This window comes from Prionailurus bengalensis, chromosome B3 (assembly GCF_016509475.1).
Source record: "Prionailurus bengalensis isolate Pbe53 chromosome B3, Fcat_Pben_1.1_paternal_pri, whole genome shotgun sequence".
NCBI classification, from domain to species: Eukaryota; Metazoa; Chordata; class Mammalia; order Carnivora; family Felidae; genus Prionailurus; species Prionailurus bengalensis.
The window spans coordinates 52,416,686-52,437,494 of NC_057355.1; positions in this window are offsets into that span (position 1 = coordinate 52,416,686).

A 20,809-nucleotide genomic window follows, 5' to 3' on the forward strand; every position below is an offset into this window, starting at 1 on the left:
CTATGTGCCCTACTGTTGTGGTTGAGCTGTTCTTGCCTTTACTCCAGTCATCCTTAGTGGCTCTCTCTGTCTGTTGGGGGCAGGGTTTGGCCCTTGTGTTGTTAATAGACCAGTCTGGGCCACCACGGGCTTGAGTTGGGTCAGACCAGACAGTTGCCAGAGCTGCAGTTGTATCGAACTGCAGAGTGCTCTGTGTTTTCCCTTGAGGCTTTCATTGTTGTGAGGGCACTGCAGTCAGAAGAGATGACCACCTTCAGCCCACTGCTGGTGCTACAGTGGAGCTGGTGTGTGTGCTTTTCTTCCCCTCTCCCCAGGGCAGGAGTCACTTGAGCCACTGTCAGAGCTGTTTGCACAATGCCATGTTTGTCTCACTACTTTAGAGAACTTCTGTGGAGGGTGGGTTGGATAGTAAGGGAGCACAGGAGAGCATGGGGGTGGGGCACACTGTTAGCCAGTTTTGTGCAAGTTTGCTATGGGAGGAGACCTGGAGCTGCTTTGGAGAATGGGGCAGCATTGTGGGGGGACGTGTGGAGAGGTGAGGGGGGTGCTTGGAGAAGGAGGGGATGAGTATGCAGTAGAGTTCAGGGGTGGGACACACTGTTAGCAAGCTAGAGGGAGAGGTTTGTGCTGTGCTGGTTCCCACAGCTGTTCATGTATCTAGGCTTGGAAGCAGGGGAGCTAAATAGTGCCTACTACCTCTTTTGTTCTTAGAGAAGTCTCCTGAAGATCCTTTCCCTTCCAGTGCCTTCTCTGAGATTAGTAAATAAATCTATCTTCTGTATACCCCAGGCATTTTTCAAACTGCTATTTCTGTGCTCTCAGCAGGGTTGTTTTGCTGTCTCTTTAAGGGTGGAGATGGTTTCCTTTGACCCTCCACCTCTCCCAAAGCCAAGCCACTGATTTTTTTTTTTTTTAAGTTCCAGGTGTTAAGCCCCACTGATTGTTAAGCCCCTCTGGTTTTCAAAGGCAAATGTTATGGGGATTTGTCTTCTCAGTGCAGGTCCCCCATGTCTGGGGTGCCTGGTGTGGGGTCTTTTCCTTTGCCTTCTCTGTGCTTGCAGTGTCCCTCCTTCCCACAGACCGTCCTCTGGGTCTACTTGGTTCTTGGCTACACCTTCACCCTACTATTTTTCCATGTGGCCTCTTCTCTACAATTAGCTCTGGAGAGTCTGTTCTGCCAGCCTTCAGGTCATGTTCTGGGCTATTTACACTGATGTGGGTATTGTCTAGGTATGTAGTGGGACAAGGTGAACTTAAGATGCTCCTGCTCCACCATCTTTCCCAGAAGTCTACCGTTTCTATTGATAAAACTGTCCTCGGGGCGCCTGGGTGGCGCAGTCAGTTAAGCGTCCGACTTCAGCCAGGTCACGATCTCGCGGTCCGTGAGTTCGAGCCCCGCGTCGGGCTCTGGGCTGATGGCTCGGAGCCTGGAGCCTGTTTCCGATTCTGTGTCTCCCTCTCTCTCTGCCCCTCCCCCGTTCATGCTCTGTCTCTCTCTGTCCCAAAATAAATAAACGTTGAAAAAAAAAAAAAACTGTCCTCCATTTATTCTTCCTCTACAAGCTGTTCCCTGCCCCCACATTCCTTTATGACTTTAAAACCACCTTCCATTCTCTTACCACATTTCATCCTTACATAGCAAACCCATCTGCAACTTTGTACGTTGGTTAAGGGTCTGACCAGCTCAGGTCATGATCTCGCGGCTCTTGAGTTCAAGCCCCTTATAGCACTTTGCACTTACAGAACAGAGCCTACTTGGAATTGATTCTCTGTCTCCCACTCTCTGCCCCTCCCCTGCTTGCTCTGTATCTCATAAATAAATAAACCTCAAAAAATGCCTAACAAAAAAAAAAGGATATATCCTTCTTGAAGAATCTTTATGGGATCTTATGGCATACAATGGAACCAGTCTAAATCCCCTGGAAGGTTTTCCCTATTCTTCCGTGATATTCCTACCAATTGATATTATCCTTTTTCTGCACCAATTATTGTTCATGCCATTTCTCCAACAATACCACTCTTCTCATCTGCCATAATCACTTGTCAAAATATTTCAATACCCAAATTAAATTTTCTCTTCAGTGAATTTGCAAGAGACCACTTTCCTTCTTGATTATAAGCACTCTTTGTACTCCACAGTTCACTTAAATTGCTTCTTTGCACTTTCTTACTTACTACCCATTCTGTTCTTTCATCTCCATCAAATGGGCTGTAAATTATTAAAATAAGCACCAATTCCTGATGATTGCTACCCTTCCCAATTCATTATCAACACAAAGGCAAGCATATAAAGTGTTCAGAATACTTAATAATGAGACACAGGGTAATAACTGACACAGAGTATTATATAACTTTGAGTTGCACAAAATGATGCTATATTTGTATATATTGCAAATGATCATCACACAAAGCCTAGTCAACATCCATCACCATATATAGGTACAAATTTTTTTTAATGTGAAGATTTACCCTCCTAGCAATTTACAAATATGCAATACAGTATAGGCATAACTTGTTTTATTGTGCTTAACTTGATTGCACTTCATAGATAACGCATTTCTTTAAAAAATGAAGGTGTGTAGGAGCCCTGCACTGAACAAGTCTATCAGCACCATTTTCCCAACAGCATTTGCTCACTTCATGTCTGTGTCACATTTTGGTAACTCTCAAAATATTTCAAACTTATTCATTATTATTATTATTTGTTAGAGTGATCTATGATCAGTGATGAGGACTCATGAGGTCAGATGATGGCTAGCATTTTTTTAGCAATAAGGTATTTTTAATTAAGATATGTACTTTGTTTTTTAGATATGCTGTTGCACACTTAATAGACTATAGTGCAAACATAACTTTTATATGCACTGGAAAACAAATTTATTTGACTCATTTTATTGTAGTGATCTGGAACTGAACCTGCACTTTATCCAATGAATGCCTGTATTAACTATAGTTGCCATGATGTACATAACATCCCCATGACTTATTTTATAATTGGAAGTTTGTACTTGCTAACAACCTTGACCCATTTTGTCCCCACACACTCCTCTCCACCCCTCCTGTGCCCAGTCTGTGGCAACAATCTGTTCTTGTATTTGTGAATTTGGGTTTTTGTTTTGCTTTAGATTTCACATATAAGTGGGATCATAGGGTATTTGTCTTTTTCTGATTTATTTCACTTAGCATAATACCCTAAAGTTCTACCCGTGTTGGTCACAAATGGCAAGTTTTTATTCTTTCTTATAAAAAAGAGTAATATACTATTAATAATATTGAACAATGAATATTCCATTACATATATACTACATTTTTTCATGGGTTGTTTTTTTTTTTGGAGTATAGTTGATAGAATCACATTAGTTTCACATGTACAACTTAGTGATTTGGCAAGTTTATACATTATGCTATGTTCACTACAAGTAGAGCTACCATCTGTCCCACCACATTGACTGTATTCCTTATGCGGTGCCTTTATTCCCATGACTTACTCATTTCCGAACTGGAAGCCTGTATCTCCCTCTCTCCTTCACCCATGTAGCCCATTTCCTTCACCTTGGCAACCATTAGTCTGTTCCTCTGTATTTATAGGTCTGATTTTGCTTTTTGATTTATTCATCTTTTTCAGATTCTGCTTAGAAGTGGAATCATCTACTGTGTGTCTTTTTCTAACTTATTTCACTTATATTGCCTCCTAGGTCCATTCATGTTGTCTCAAATGGAATGATCTCACCCTTTTTATGGATGCATAATATTCCAGTATGTGTATATGTGTGTGTATACATACATATGTACATATATATATGAATACACACCTATGTATATACATGTAAATACACATACTACATTCTCTTCCTCCATTTGCCTATTAATAGACATTTGGGCTGCTTTTATAATTTGGGTATTATAAATAATGCTGCAGTCAACATAGAGATGCATATTATCTTTTCCAATTAGTGTTTTTCATTTACTTTTGGTAAATACCCAGTAGTGCAATTACTGCCTGATATGGTATTTTAACTTTTTGAAGAGCTTTCACACAGTTGTCTACACTGGCTGTACCAGTTTACATTCCCACCAACAATGTACAAGTGGTCCTTTTTCTCCACCTACTTGCCAATACTTGTTTCTCGTTTTTTATTTTAACCATTCTGACAGGTGTGAAAGGATATCTCATTGTAGTTTTGATTTGCATCTCCCCAATGAGGGATGTTGAACATCTTTGCATGTGTCTGTTGGCCATCTGTATGGCTTCTTTGGGAAAATGTCTGTTCATGTTCTCTGCCCATTTTATAATTAGATTTTTGGGTTTTTTTTTTTCTGGTGCTGTGTAAGTTCTTTCTATATTTTGGATACTAAGCCCTTATTAGATATATCATTTGCAAGTATCTCCTCCTATTCAGTAGGGTGCCTTTTTTTCTAGATAGTTTGCTTTGCTCTGGCAAAGCTTTTGATGTAGGCCCAATAGTTGATTTTTGCTTTTGTTTCCCTTGCCTTAGGAGACCTATCTAGAAAAATGTTGTTATGGCCAATGTCAGAGAAACTACTGTCTGTGTTCTCCTCTAGGGTGTTTATGGTTTCAGGGCTCACATTTAGGTCTTCATTCCATTCTGAGTTTATTTTTGTGTGTGGTGTAAGAAAGTGGTACAGGTTCATTCTTTTGCATGTGGCTATCCAATTTTCCCAGCATCATTTGTTCAAAGGCCATCATTTCGTTGTTGTACATTTTTGCCTCTTTTATCATAAATTGACCACATAATAATGAGTTTATTTCTGTTTCGTTGATCCATGTGTGTTTTTGTGCCAGTACCATACTGTTTTGAGTACTATAGCTTTCTGGTGTATCTTGAAATCCAGGATTGTGATGTGTCCAGCTTTGTTCTTATTTCTCAAAATGGCTTTGGCTATTTGGGGTCTTCTGTAATTCCATGCAAACTTCAGTATTATTCTGGTTTTGTGAAAAATGCTGTTGATTATTTTGATAGGGACTGCATTGAATCTGTAGCTTGTTTTGGGTATAATGGAAATTTTAACAATATTCTTTCAATCCATGAGCATAGAACATCTTTCCATTTGTGGCATTTTCAGTTTTTTTCATCAGTGTTTTCATTTTCAGAGTATAGGTCTTTCACCTCTTGAGTTAATTTTATTCCAAGGTGTTTTATCTTTCTGGTACAATTGTAAATGATATTTTTTAAATTTCTCTTCTATTTTTTTAATAGTGTATAGAAATGCTACTGATTTCTGGATATTAACTTTATTTCCTGTCCCTTTACTAAATTCATTTATCACTTCTCATAACTTTTTGGTGGAATCTTTAGGATTTTCTATGTATATTATCCTATAGTCTGCAAGTAGTGACATTTTAACTTCTTTACAAATATGGATGCACCTTATCTCTTGTCTGATTTCTGTGGCTAGGGCTTCCAGTATTATGCTGAATAAAAGTGATGAGAGTGAACATTCTTGCCTTTGTCTCACCTTACAGAGAGAGCTCTCAGTTTTTCATCAAGTATGATGTTAGCTTGGATTCTTCATACATGGCCTTTATTATGTTGATGTATGTTCTAATCCCACTTTGTTCAGAGTTTTACCATGAGTTGATGTTGAATCTTGTCAAATACTTTTTTCTGCATCTATTGAGATGATCATAAGATTTTAATCCTTGTTTTATTGGTGTGGTATATAACATTGATTGGGTTTTTTTGCAAATAGTGAACCATTTATGCATCCCTGGAATAAATCCCACGTGATCATGGTGAATGATTTTTCCATCTATGTTCTTCAGGGATATTGTACTGTATTTTTCTTTTGTGAAGTGTTTGGTTTTGATATCCGAGTAATGCTGGCCTCATGGAATGAATTTGGAAGCATTCCTGTCTCTTTTTTCAATAGTTTGAAGATAATAGGTATTCTTGATTAAATGAGTAGTAAAATTCACCTGTGAATCTATTTGGCCTGTGACTTTTATTTTTTGGTAGTTTTTTTATTACCAATTAAATTTCACTACCAGTAACTGATTTGTTCAGATTGTCTATTTCTTCCTAGTTCGTTTTTGGACGATTGTATTTTTCTAGGAATTTATCCATCTCTTATAGGTTGTCCAATTGTTGGCATACAATTTTGCATAATTGCTTATATATCTCTAGGGTGAGTTCTGTCTTTTCCAATTTTATCTGGATCCTTTCTCTTTTTTTTTGTTGATGAATCTGGCAAAGGTGTGTCAGTTTTGCTGTTTTCTTTTCCCTTTGCTCATTTGTTTCTTAAATTCCACATGAGTGAGATCACATGGTATTTGTCTTTCTCTGGCTGACATCTTTTAGCATTATATTCTATAGCTCTATCCATGTTTTTGCAAATGTCAAGATTGAATTTTTTATGGCTAGATAATATTCCATTGTACATATATACCACATCTTCTTGATCCATTCATCTATCGATGGATGCTTGAGCTGCTTCCATAGTTTGGCTATAGTAAATGATGCTGCAGTAAACACAGAGGTACATGTATCCCTTTGAATTTGTGTTTTTGTATTCTTTGGGTAAATACCAATAGTTCAATTAGTGGATCATAGGATAGTTGTGTTTTTTATTTTTTGAGTAACCTCCATACTGTTTTCCACAGTGGCTGCACCAGTTGGCATTCCCACCAACAGTACAAGAGGGTTTCTTTTTCTCCATATCCTCACCAACACTTGTTTCTTGTGTTTTTGATTTTAGCCATTCTACTAGGTATAAGGTGACAACTCATAGTAGTTTTTGATTTATATCTCCTTGAGTGTTTTGAAGCATCTTTTTATGTGTCTGTAGGCCAGCTGTATATCTTTTTTGGAAAATGTCCATGTATTCTGCCCATTTTTTAATAATTTGTTTTTGGGTGTTGAGTTGTATCAGTTCTTTTTTTTTTTAAGTTTGTTTATAAGAGTGCATGCACAAGCTGGGGAGGGGCAGAGAGAGATGGGGAGAGAGAGAATCCCAAGTCAGCACAGAGCCTGACATGGGGTTCGAACTCAGGAAACATGGGATCATGACCTGAGCCAAAATCAAGAGTCAGATACTTAACCAACTGAGCCACCCAGATGCTCCTGTATCAGTTCTTCATATATTTCAGATACTAACCCTTTATTGGATGTCATTTGCAAATATCTTTTGCCATTCAGTTGGCTGCCTTTTAGTTTTGTTGATTGCTTTCCTTTGCTGTGTGGAAACTTTTCCTTTGATGTAGTCTGAATAGTCTATTTTTGCTTTTGTTTCCCTTGCCTCAGGAGACCTATCTAGAAAAATATTGCTATTGCCAATGTCAGAGAAATGACTGTGCTCTCTTCTAGGAGTTTTATGGTTTCATATCTCACATTTACATCTTTAGTTTTAGTTTACTTTTGTGTATGGTGATAGAAAGTGATCCAGTTTTATTCTTTTGCATGTGGCCATCCAGTTTTCCCAACGCTATTTGTTGAAAGGACTGTCCTTTTCCTATTGTATATTCATTCCTCCTCTGTCAAAGATTAAATGACTATATAATCGTGGGTTTATTTTTGGGCTGTCTATTCTATGCCATTGATCCATGTGTCTTTTTTTTTTTTTTTTAGGTTATCCATTTATTTTGAGAGACAGAAGGCATGAGTCAGGGAGGGACAGAGAGGGAGAGAGAATCCCAAGCAAGCTCCATACCATCAGCACAGAGCCTGATTGCAGGGCTTGATCCCATGAACTGCAAGATCACAACCTGAGCCAAAGTCAGACACTTAACCAACTGAGTCACCCAGGCACCCTGATCCACATGTCTTTTTTTTATGCCAATGTCATGCTGTTTTAATTACTACCACTTTGTAATATAACTCGAAGTTTGGAATTGTGATACCTCTAGTTTTGTTTTTCAAGTCTGCTTTGAGTATTCGAGGTCTTTTGTGGTCTCATACAAATTTTAGGCTTGTTCTAGTTCTGTGAAAAAACACTGCTGATGGGGCATCTCAGTGGCTCAGTTGGTTAAGGGTCCACTTCAGCTCAGGTCATGATTTCGTGGTTCATGAGTTCAAGGTTTTGTGCTGACAGCTCAGAGCCTGGAGCCTGCTTCAGATTCTGTCTCCTTTCTCTCTGCACCTCCCCCACTCATTGATATTCTCTCTTTCCCCCACTCCCTCAAAAATAAATGAAACATTAAAAAAAATTTTTTTTAAACATTAAAAAACACTGTTGGCATTTTAATAGGAAGTGCATTAAATCTGTAGATTGCTTTGGGAAGTATAAACTGTATTTGTTCTAATCGATGAGCATGGGATGTCTTTACATTTCTTGGCATTGTCTTAAACTTCTTTCTTCACTGTTCTATAGTTTTCAGAGTACAGGCATTCACCTCTTTGCTTAAGTTTATTCCTAGATATTTTATTGTTTTGCTGGAATTGTAAAGGGGATTGTTTTCTAAATTTCACTTTCTGCTGCTTCATTATTAGTATATAGAAATGCAACCGATTTGTGTACATTGATTTTGTATCCTACGACTTTACTTCATTTATCAGTTCTAGTACTTTTTTGGTGGAGTCTTTAGGATTTCCTATGTATAGTATCATGTCACCTGCAAATAGTGACCATTTTACTTATTATTTTCCCATTGAGGAAGGCTTTTATTTCTTGCCTAATTGCTCTGGCTAGAACTTGTAATATTATGTTGAATCAAAGTCTCAAGAGTGGGCATCTTTGTCTTGTCCTGATCTTAGAAGAAAAGCTTTTAGCTTTTCACCATTGAGTGTGATGTTAGCTGTGGCCATGCCATATATGGCCTTTATTATGTTGAGGTACAATTCAACATCCATTTAATAAACTCTCAACATAGAAGATCTAGAGGGAATGTGTCAAATTCTTTCTCTGTATCTAATGAGATAATCATGATTTTTATTTTCATTTTGTTAGTGTGGTATATCACATTGATTAGCAGATATGGAGTTATCTCTGCATCCCTGAAGTAAATCCCACTGGATCATGGTGTATGATCCTTCTAATATATTGTTGAATATGGTTTGCTAATATGTTATTGAGGATTTTTGCATCAGTGTTCATTAGGGATACTGGCCTGTGATTTTTTTGTCGTACAATATCTTACCTAGTTTTGGTATTGTGGTAATGCTGGACTTGTAAAAATAAGTTGGGAATTGTTCCCTCCTCTATGTTTTTGGGAAAAGTTTGAGAAAGATTGATATTAACCCTTCTTTGAATGTTTGGTAGCATTCATTAGTGAAGCCATCTGGGAAGAGACTTTTGCTAGTAGAGAGTTTACTAGGAAGGAGATTGAATCAGTAATCAGTCTGTTCTGACATTTTATTTCTTCTTGATACAGTCTCAGAAGTTTATCTGTTCATAGGAATTATCCATTTCCTCTAGGTTGTCCAATTTGTTGGATGTAATTGTTCATAGTTTACTCTCAGGATTCTTTATTCCTATGGTATCAGTTGTAAAGTCTTTCATTTCTGATTTAATTTATTTAAGCTTTCTTTTTCATTAGCCTTTTAACAGCCCTTAGGTGCACAGAATCACATAAGTCATAATCATTAGTTACTGACTCATCATTGATCTATGCCTACATTGACATACTTTTAATGAAACATTGAAATAAGAACCCTGAACCCACCACACAGTATAAAAGCTGGGACCTTGAAGAAAACATACCTAGCTTTTCTTTCCTTCTCTGAGCAATTCTACGAAATGTAGTGCTATGCTCGGAGAGTGTGACCATCTGGACTTTCCTAGACTTGAGACTCCAAGAGGGTCTTCATGTGGAGGTGATGTTTGAGTCCCAGGAGGAATGTAGAAACCTGAGTAAAGAAGAGAAAACCAGGAGTGTGACAGAATTCCAAAGGAGAACCTGGGTGGCTCGGTTGGGTAAGTATCTGACTCTTGATCTCAGCTCAGGTCTTTTTTTTTTTTTTAAGTTTTATTTTCAGAGAGAGAGAGCATGCACAAGCAAGCAGGGGAGAGGCAGAGAGAGAGAGGGAGACAGAGAATCCCACGCAGGCTTTGCACTATCAGGGCAGAGCCTGATGAGGGGCTCAAATTCATGAACTGTGAGATCATTACCTAAGCCAAAACCAAGAGTCTGACACTTAACCGACTGAACCCCCCAGGTGCCCCAGGTCTTTTTCTTGTTAATGTTTATTTATTTTGAGAGAGTGTGTTTGTGTGAGTGGAAGACTGGCTGAGAGAGAGAATCCCAAGCAGACCCCATGCTATCTGTAGAGAGCCCTATGCAGGGCTCAAACCCTTGAACCGTGACACCATGACCTGAGCCAAAATCAAGAGTCAGATGCTTAACTGAATGAGCCACCCAGGTGACCCTCAACTCAGGTCTTGATCTCAGGGTTCTGGGTACAAGCCCTGCATTGGGCTCCACACTGGGTGTGAAGTCTACTTTAAAAAAAAGTCAGGGGCGCCTGGGTGGCGCAGTCGGTTAAGCGTCCGGCTTCAGCCAGGTCACGATCTCGCGGTCTGTGAGTTCGAGCCCCGCGTCGGGCTCTGGGCTGATGGCTCAGAGCCTGGAGCCTGTTTCTAATTCTGTGTCTCCCTCTCTCTCTGCCCCTCCCCCGTTCATGCTCTGTCTCTCTCTGTCCCAAAAATAAATAAATGTTGAAAAAAAAAAAATTTTTAAAAAGTCAGAACTCCTTACCATCAATGTGACAGAAACTGCAGGCATAATTTAGAGCTGAATTGCTTTTGATGGACACATGGCATCAGGAGTGAGTGTGACAGTTTGGATTTAATGGGGCATGGTGTACTGCAGAACCATCAATTGTTGCAGGTGGCAGTACCGAATAGAAACTCAGTGGCATGATGTGCCTGCCAAGAACAAATAAGATGTGTTCTTGCCTAGTGCCAGAACCTCTCCCAAGGTTTAGTTATTGGCACTACTGTAGAGTCACTGAGTCACGCCAGGATTTTACCAAGAAGATTTCGTCCCTTCCAATATAGCAGATGTGTCTGTTTTATTTATATACATTTATTATATACATTATATATATATATGTGTATGTATGTATATGTGTATATATGTGTGTGTATGTATATATGTATGTGTGTATGTATATATGTGTGTGTATGTATATATGTGTGTATGTATATATGTGTGTGTGTATATGTATGTGTGTGTCTATGTATCTGTGTGTGTGTATCTATGTGTGTGTATGTATATATGTATGTGTGTATATATGTATCTGTGTGTATATGTGTGTATGTATGTATATATGTGTATGTATATATGTATGTGTGTATGTATGTATATGTGTATGTATATGTGTGTGTATGTGTGTGTATATGTGTGTGTATGTGTGTGTATATGTGTGTGTGTCTATATATGTGTGTGTGTATATATGTGTGTGTATATGTGTGTCTATATATGTGTGTGTGTACATATGTATGTGTGTATGTATATGTGTGTATGTATGTATATATGTATGTGTGTATGTATGTGTGTATGTGTATGTATATATGTATGTGTGTATGTATGTGTGTATGTATGTATATGTGTGTCTGTATGTGTGTGTATGTATGTGTTTATGTGTGTGTATATGTATGTATGTGTGTGTGTATGTATATATACATACATACACACATAAAGTGGTAGGTGAAGATGAAGCATCTTACAACCAACAAGACTCCATGCAGATAGCTATGGAAAACTACAAAATAAAAAGGTATAAATAGATTTGACTATTATATCTAAGTTGGCTTCTGACAGTCCCTACATAACGCTAATGCAGCAGATGATTGTGCACATTTTTCAATATGTCAGTTACCTAACATTGACCTGCTTAGTGCCCTCAGCCTTCGTGACCTGCAACCTATGTCCAGGATCACTGTCCACAACATCTAAAACTCAGCATCAAAAGTGTTGCATTTCAACACTGCCAGGGCTGCCATAACAAAATACCACAAACCAGGGAGTAGAGCATGGGGGTGTAAACAACAGGTATTTCTTTCTTGACAGGGTCAAGGTGTCAGCAGCATGATTTCTCCCAAGACCTCTCTTCTTGGCTTGCAGCCGATGGCCATCTTCTGTGTCCTTGCTGATGAGGGACAGAAGCAAAAAAATACTCGCCTTTAGCCCCAAAGGCTGACCTATAGCCTCCATAGTTCCCATAAGGATCAAATAGACGCTGGCTGCTACATTCTTAAAGGGTCTCATGACTGCCTTTACATCTCACCAATAGTTAATATCGAGCTGAATGATAAGCACCAAAGAAATCTTGCAAAAGTAGTTTTACGAGGGGTGCCTGGATGACTCAGTCAGTTAAGCATCCAACTTATTTCAGTCCAGGTCATGATCTCACGGTTTGTGAGTTTGGGCCCCACATCAGGCTATCTGTCAGCATACAGCCCGCTTCAGATCCTCAGTCCCCCTGTCTCTGCCCCTCCCCCCTGCTTCTCTCTCTCTCCCTCCCTCTCCAAAATACACGTTTTGAAAAGTATTTTTATGAGTAGAAATTTGAAAAAAGACATTTATGATCTAATACTCCCTGCATGTCTCCTCCCTCTTGAGCAACTAAGCAAAAAACGACCAGTTTAACACAGCAAAAGTAGAGCTTTTTCTGCCCATGGGTCTTAGCCCTGTGCTAAAATACAAGTACCTTACTCCACTGAGAATGTCTCAAGAATTCTTTCTTACCATTTGTTCCTGACCCCACGTTATTTTGGCACCCAACGTGGGGCCTGTCTTCTCATCTGGACTCGGAGCTTTGGTGTAAAGTTGGTGAGTACTTCCTCTTCTTTTCCTTTCATTTCAGGGGTTTTTCAAGGAATAAGGTCTTACTGGAACACTTACTTTCATGTCAGTTGCTCAGGCTGTAATCCTCTAGCCTGTGGCTGCTCTGTGGGGAAGAGAAAGCCTACCTTTTGACTGGAAGCTAGTACCCTGGCCAGAATGATAATGAGACCTAGAAACTGGATACCCTCTCTTTATTCCTATCCTTACACAAAGCTGTCTTACACACAGGACAGCCACTTAAGTCACTGGGACAGCTGCAAATATTAAGAGTTCCGTGTTAGAGTTCCTCCTCATTGTTCTAATGTGATCCCTTCCACATCCCTAGTCTAGCCACTTCTGGCCACAGCCCTGCTTGGAGTCAGCAGCAACCAATACCAAATTGAAAGGGTGGGGATGGGGGGGAGTAGCAGGGAGGAGGCACCTGGGTGGTTCAGTTAAGTGTTCGACCAACTCAGGTCATGATCTCACTGTTCCTGAGCTCGAGCCCTGCATTGGGCTCTCTTCTGTCAGCACAGGGCTGGATTCTGTCCCCTTCTCTCTCTGCCCCTCCCCACTTGTTCTCTCTCTCTCTCTTTCTCAAACATTTTTAAAAAAAACTGGGACCATTTTCTAGAGAAGTCAGCTTTAAAGACTCTATGTATTGGAATGTCACTTAGTAAAGATAGAAATCCATCATGATCTGTTTTTTCATCAGTGTCCCCTCCCAACTAAAATTACAACATTGAGTAATTTCCCCATGTAAAATTTTTCTAGGGTTTTCCATGGGTTAAAAATAGTGGGTTCTTCATGGCATGCAATTTTGGTAACTTCACCAGCACCCATTTGTAGCCTAGGATGCAACGGGGAAGTGGGGAGGACACCAGCATCCCTCCTACAGGGTAAGGCTGTGTCCATAGTCCTTTTCATTTGAGGGATGCCTTCAGTCACTTAGACACAAGGAACCTCTGACATACCCAGCATGGGACATCACCCCAGAGTCATGGGAGAGATTTCCTTGGTCATGAGCCTTCTCTCAGTCCCCATGGACTCTCCCTTGGAATGCCCTCTAATCCAGTGGAAACAATTCAGATTGTAAGATTTAATTAAGAAAAGACTGATCTTCTCTAACATGACATGGCCTCAGTACTCCTTAAGAGATGAGGAAAAATGACCCATTAATGGGACATTAAATTTGAAAACAATCTATCATATCTCTTCTGAAGAAATAGGGCAAATGGACTGAGGCCTTCATGGCCCTAAATCAGGACCCTGACCTCAGGGACTCTTGCAGAATATGTTCCATAAACCCTCTCCTGACATACTGGATGATGATTATTCAATGGAGGGGATGCTGGCTCTCTCACTGTCCCTCCTTCTAATAGACTCAGGTTATTCTTGTTGTATGTGGGGACGTCTCCCTCATTCATTTCTTGGGTTAATAGCTATGATAATTAGAGCTAATCGTATGTGGTTAGTCTACCTCTGGACAGGGACCTTAAGGTTATTCCAAAGCAGCTGCTGAAACTCCTTTTGTTTCCGGGAAGTTCCCAGTCTTTTCTGGCATGACGTGGACTGACTAGTTTCACTTCTGGTTGGTGGCCAAAAACAAACGTGTCTGTTTTTTCAGGCAGGGAGCCCCCTTTCTCTGCCCTCTGGACTTTTATCATCCTCCAGCCTTGGTGGTGGCACCTTCCCCTCCTCCCGTTTCTGCACCACGATGGGTGCAGCCTGCATCACCAGCTCCTATACCATCCTCTGGGCCTCCAGCACCATTAGCACCATCCTCTGGTCCTCCTGCTCCTACCCTAGCTATCAAAGAGCACCCCTCCCTGGCCTAGAACCATCCATTTCAGATTTCCCTACTGATTCCCCAAGTAAAAAATTGCCAATGGGGAACAAGAAATGAATGAGGGATAAGTCCCCACATACAACAAGAGTAACCTGCCTCTATTAGGAGGAGGGACCCAGGTGCATCATAATTGGCATTTAAGCTAATTTAAGTTAGCTTAATTAAGATAGACCTGTCTTTAGAGTTATTAGCATTAAATATACTTTTATTCTGGGCACCAGAGTGGCCCAGTTGGTTGAATGCCCGACTTCAGTTCAGGTCATAATCTCACGGTTCCTGAGTTCAAGCCCCACATCAGGCTTGCTGTCAGCCTGCCAGCACAGAGCCTCCTTCACATCCTCTGTCCTTCTCTCTGCCCCTCCCCTGTTTTCACTCTCCCAGAAATAAATATTAAAATTTTAATAATCCTTTTATTCTGCCAAGTTTTACTAAAGATCAAATAAGCTCATATTATCTCTGTTGCAATTAGTCAGCAAAAAGATGGCTTAAAATGATAGCTAATTCTGTCTCAACATTCTCATGGGTAATTGTTAAGCTAGCTTTCAAGATCTTTGGTAACCTGAAACTTTGAGGCTTTGCTAAGTCAGATGACTGAAATATAGTGGCATGGAAAAACATTTTTAGAAGTTGTGAAATGTATTTATAAATTTGCTGATCTAAAGAATTCTGATGTAAAAGGGTTAACAATTTTCATTAGAAACTAAGGTTTCTAAGAGTTAAAATTCTAATAAATGTAAGTAAGACTGCAGTTTCTTGAGGAAAAAAAAAGGTAATTTTGTCCTGAAATGGGGCTGGTTGTTTGGGAAAAAAAAGGCTTAGGACAAAATCTGAGTGCAGAAGAAATTTGCAGGTTTGTGAAGGGAAAGTTTTAGAAAAGAATTTTATATGTGGTCAGGACAGGTAAAGATTGAAATGGATGGATCTTAAAAGTACACTGGTAGGGGCCCCTGGGTGGCTCAGTTTGTTAAGCATCCATTTTTGGTCCAGATCATGATCTCATGGTTCATGAGTTCAAGCCCTGCGTCAGCTCTCTGCTGTGAGTTAGAGCCCCACATTGGGTTCTCTGCGGTCAGTACAGAAGCTGCTTTGGATCCTCTCTCCCCACTTCTCTCTGTCCCTTCTCTGCTCACATGCTTTCTCTCTCTCTTAAAATACAACAAATACAAAAGTTTGTTAAAAAATTAAAAGTACACTGGTATAGGGGTACGTAGGTTGCTCAGTGGATTAAGTGCCCAACTTCAGCTCAGGTCATGATCTAGCAGTTTGTGAGTTTGAGTATGGTGTCAGGCTCTGCTCTGACAGCTCAGAGCCTGGAGCCTGCTTCATATTTTCTTTCTCCCTCTCTCTCTGCCCCTCCCCAACTTGCACTTGATCTCAATTGCTCTCTTTCTCTCCCTCTCTCTCTCTCAAAAGTAAACATTTAAAAAAAAATTTTTTTTTAAAGCACACTGGTATAAGATTGAAATTCTGCTCTCTCACTCTTTAGAAGACAAATTTTTCTTGGATTGCTGGTCTGCTCTTAATAAGAAAATATAGGGGCCTGGGTGGCTCAGGTGGTTAAGTGTCAGACTCTTGGTTTCAGCTCAGGTCATGATCTCACAGTTTGTGAAACTGAGTCCCACAACAGGCTATGTACTGGCAGCGTGGAGCCTGCTTGGGATTCTTTGTCTTCTTCTCTCTGTGCCCCTCCTCTGTGCGTGTGCTTGCGCCCTCTCGCTCACTCGCTCTCTGTCACAAAAGTAAATAAACTTTTAAAAAATCTAAAAGTTTATGTGCCAAAAAAAACCCCACAAAACGTTTCTATGTTTTATGTACTCAAAGACCTGATAAAGACAAGAGAACTGAAATTCTCAATGTTAAAGGAGGTAAGTTTTGCTAACAATTGTATATATAACCTTCTGTAGAATCTGTTACTGCCAAGTGGGTAGGTAGATAATTATTAAATTTATAATCTGTAATCCTATTTAGGCATGAGCTTTAAAACTTGCTGAGGTGTTTAACAGACTCCCTTCAGATTTCAAATGATAAATGACATCTTTGTGACTAACTAGGCTTATTTTGTATATTAAGTTACTTGGAAAGCACTGTCAAACCAACCGTAAGCCTTAGGTTGTATTATATGGGTAAATGCTATAACTATTGGAGAAAAATAAATGAAATTCCTGAAGTTTTAATACGTCCTAGCATATGGCCATTAAAGTATTGAAATATACCATAAATAACCAGATTTCCTTGGCAATTACATTATAATGAATTCTCAGATCGTTAACCATGTCCATTTCTTTTAATTTTTTTATGTTTGTTTATTTTTGAGAGGACAGACACAGAATGAGAGTGGGTTAGGGGCAGAGAGAGAGGGAGACACAGAATCTGAAGCAGGCTCCAGGCTCCGAGCTGTCAGCACAGAGCCTGAAGCGGGGCTTGAACCCACAAGTTGTGAGATCATGACCTGAGCCAAAGTTGGTCGCTCAACTGACTGAGCCACCCAGGCTCCCCTAACCATGTCCATTTCTGAGTTTTTTGTCCTTTATAGTTAGTGTTCTGATGCTCATGCAAAATGTGTTTGATCTTCAAGAAGGTTCATAAAAAGGACTTCTGACAAATAAAGGTTTTTGGTATCTTTAAAATCAAAACTAAACTAGGTAAGAATTTCCAGAAATAATGGGAAAGACACAAACAACAAATTAATAGCATAGGACTGAATGAAGAGGATAAAATATTCCTTTGTGAACAAATTGAAACATTTAACTTTTTTCTCTACCTGAACCTTTCAGAATCTAGAAGCTCTCAGTATTCTTTCTTCCATGGCAACTACAGTTATTGCTTTAAGTTCAATAAGAATCTGTTCTCCTCATAAGGGACACCATTTGGAAACCTTGGTTATATTACCGAGGCTTTGATGGGAATGTCATATTTGAGAGAGAGATGCAAAGACTTAGATATGACCGACAGTTTTAAGGAATTAAGGTTGACTTTATGGAGCCAATGGAGCCTCTTGGAAATGTTGGGTTGATACCTTGCTTACAGAGTTCCCAGCAGCCTTACCAGATGATTTAAGAATGTTACATCACAGGCATCTCCTGGAGGGACCAATAGGGCAGAACAGCATGAAACATTTTTTGCCTCTCTCATCCCTGAAAAACAGCTAGATCAACACCAAACAATCTTGCACACCTAGAAAACTGCTTTGAGGATTGACAGAAAAATCTGCACAACCTGAACCACAGAACTTGGCAAGTACTCAGTGGGGAAAGGTGAACTGAGGGAGAGAGAAGCCATGGAGGGTTGGGAGCTGTTTTTGCTTGCAGAGAGAGGAAGGAGACAAGGGGGAGAATACAGGAAAAGCACTCCTCCCATCCCCTGCTGAAAGCAGCTGAAGACAGAGAAAGAGTGGACTGAACAAAAAAGGGAGTAAGGAGAAAAGACAGGGTTTAATTTCCCTTAAGATGCTATAGATAGGGGAGCTCAGAGTCTGAAACTCTGCACCTTGATACCTGGCATAGCTCCGGTGGGAAGGGTGAATCCCCAGAAACAGACAGTAAGGTACAAGAAGTCCTTAGGCCACATGAGGAGAGGTAGCTTCCCTGCTTCCAGGACACTGAGTAGAGGCTGTGCAGCCTCCTCACAGGCAAAGGTCCTAGTGGACCCTGGAGAACAGCCGCATTCGCTGCTGTTGGAACAAGGGTTTTAAGGATGAAGCCTGCTGCCAGATGTGTGTTGTGATTTACCATAGTCCCTGAAACACTGCTGCTACATGATCTCTGGGCATCTGCAGCAACACAGTCTTACAAACGTTCCAGGGGGCAGGCTGGCACCAGGGCATTGTTCAGGGAGACCCTCCCCCCAGAGGGTCTGAACAGATCAAAGCTGCAGTGCCCTCAGAAGTGAGGGGTTTGGAAACACAGCCCCATATTAGATAAAACTCGGGAGGAAGGTGCCACCTGGCAAGCTGACGGCTTGGTTATAGACAGTGTAGAAGTTGGGAGTGGGCAGAAGCTAGAGACAGAAGAGTGGTGCTTAATTGCCAATTGGCGAGAGCACAGAGTTCTGATACTTGAGACTGGGTAGGTGGGTGGGGCCACTTTGACCCTTTCCCCACATGTGCATACACACCTACATGCACTGCAAGGATCCACCCCAATAAACTAAGCGCCATCTAGTGGAGAACAGATGCTACACCAAGCCCCACCCAGTTGGGCCACCTTGATCTAGAGGAACACCACAAATCTCTGTGTCTGTTTACGGACTATAAACTGCTTCATAGTTTGACTTCTAGGGCAAACTGGATGTAATTTCAATCGTATTTCATTCTGTTTGCTGGTTCATCTATTCAATTTTTTTTCTTAAAGAAAAAATTTATTTTCCATTTTTATAAAAAGCTTTGACTTTTTCTACATTTTTTACTTTCTTATAAATTTTTAACTCTAAAATGAAATAATGAAGGTAAACTATTTTGTTATTGCATTCGTTTTTTTAAATTTTCATTTTCTTTCTTTTTTTCCTGCCCTTTTTTTCTCTATCAAGCTTCTTTAAAAACCAGACCAAAATGCACCGAGGAGCTGGCATCCTTCATTTGATTTTTTGTGTTGTTTTTGGTTTTTACATTTTTTTATACTTTTTCTTCCTCTAAAATGACAAAATGAAGGAATTCACCCCAAAATAAAGAACAGGAAGAAATGACAGCCAGGGACTTAACACAAATATAACCAAGATGTCTAAATCAGAATTTAGAATCGTGATAATAACGATACTAGATGGAGTTGAAAGAAGCACAGAATCCCTTTCTGAGGAGATAAAAGAAGTACAAGTCAGGACAAAATTAAAAATGCTATAACTGAGTTGCGATCTCAAGGATGCCTTGGTGGCAAGGATGGATGAAGCAGAGCAGTGAATCAGTGATATAGACAACAAACCAATGGAGAATAATGAAGCAGAAAAAACAGGGAAACTAAGGCAAAAGAGCACAATTTAAGAATTAGAGAACTCAGTGACTCATTAAAAAGGAATAACATCTGAATCATGAATCATAGGGGTCCCAGAAGATGGATAGAGAGAAAAGGGGGTAGAAGGGTTATGTGAGCAAATCATAGCAGAAAACTTTACTAACCTGGGGAAAGACACAGACATCAAAATCCAGGAAGCACAGAGAAATCCCATTAGATTCAACAAAAGCTGACCATCAGCAAGGCATATCATAATCAAATTCACAAAATAGGCAAGGAAAGAATCAGGAAAACGGGGGGAGATCCTTAACCTACAAGGGAAGACAGATCAGGTTTGCAGCAGACCTATCCACAGAAACTTGGCAGGCCAGAAAGGAGTGGCAGGATATATTCCATGTGCTGAATCAGAAAAATATGCAGGCAAGAATTCTTTATCCAGTAAGGCTGTGATTCAAAATAGGAGAACATTTGTATGGAACCACAAAAGACCTCAAATAGCCAAAGTAATATTGAAGAAAAAAGCAGGAGGCATCACAATCCCAGACTTGAGCCTCTACTAAAAATCTGTAATCATCAAGACAGCATGGTATTGGCACAAAAACAGACACATAGCCCAATGGAATAGAATAGAGACTCCAGAACTGGACCCACAAATGTATGGCCAACTAATCTTTGACAAAGCAGGAAAGAATATCCAGTGGAAAAAAAGACAGTCTCTTCAACAAAGTGTGCTGACAGAACCAGACAGCAAGATGAAGAAGGATGAAGCTAGACCACTTTCTTACACCATTCACAAAAATAAACTCAAAATGGATGAAGGACCTAATGTGAGACAGAAAACCATCAAAACCCTAGGGGAGAAAGAGAGGGGAAAAAACCTCTCTGACAGCAGCAATTTCTTACTTGACATATCTCCAAAAACAAGGGAATTAAAAGCAAAAATGAACTATTGGGACCTCATCAAGATAAAAAGCTTCTGCACTGCAAAAGAAACAATCAACAAAACTAAAAGGCAACCAATGGAATGGGAAAAGATATTTGCAAATGGCATATCAGACAAAGGGCTAGTATCCAAAACTTATAAAGAACTCACCAAACTCCATACCCGAAAATCCAGTGAAGAAATAGGCAGAAGACATGAATAGACACTTCGCCAAAGAAGATATCCATGTGGCCAACAGGCACATGAAAATATGCTCAACATCACTCCTCATCAGGGAAATACACATCAAAACCACACTGAGATGTCACCTCACGCCAGTCAGAGTGGCTAAAATGAAATCAGGAGACTAT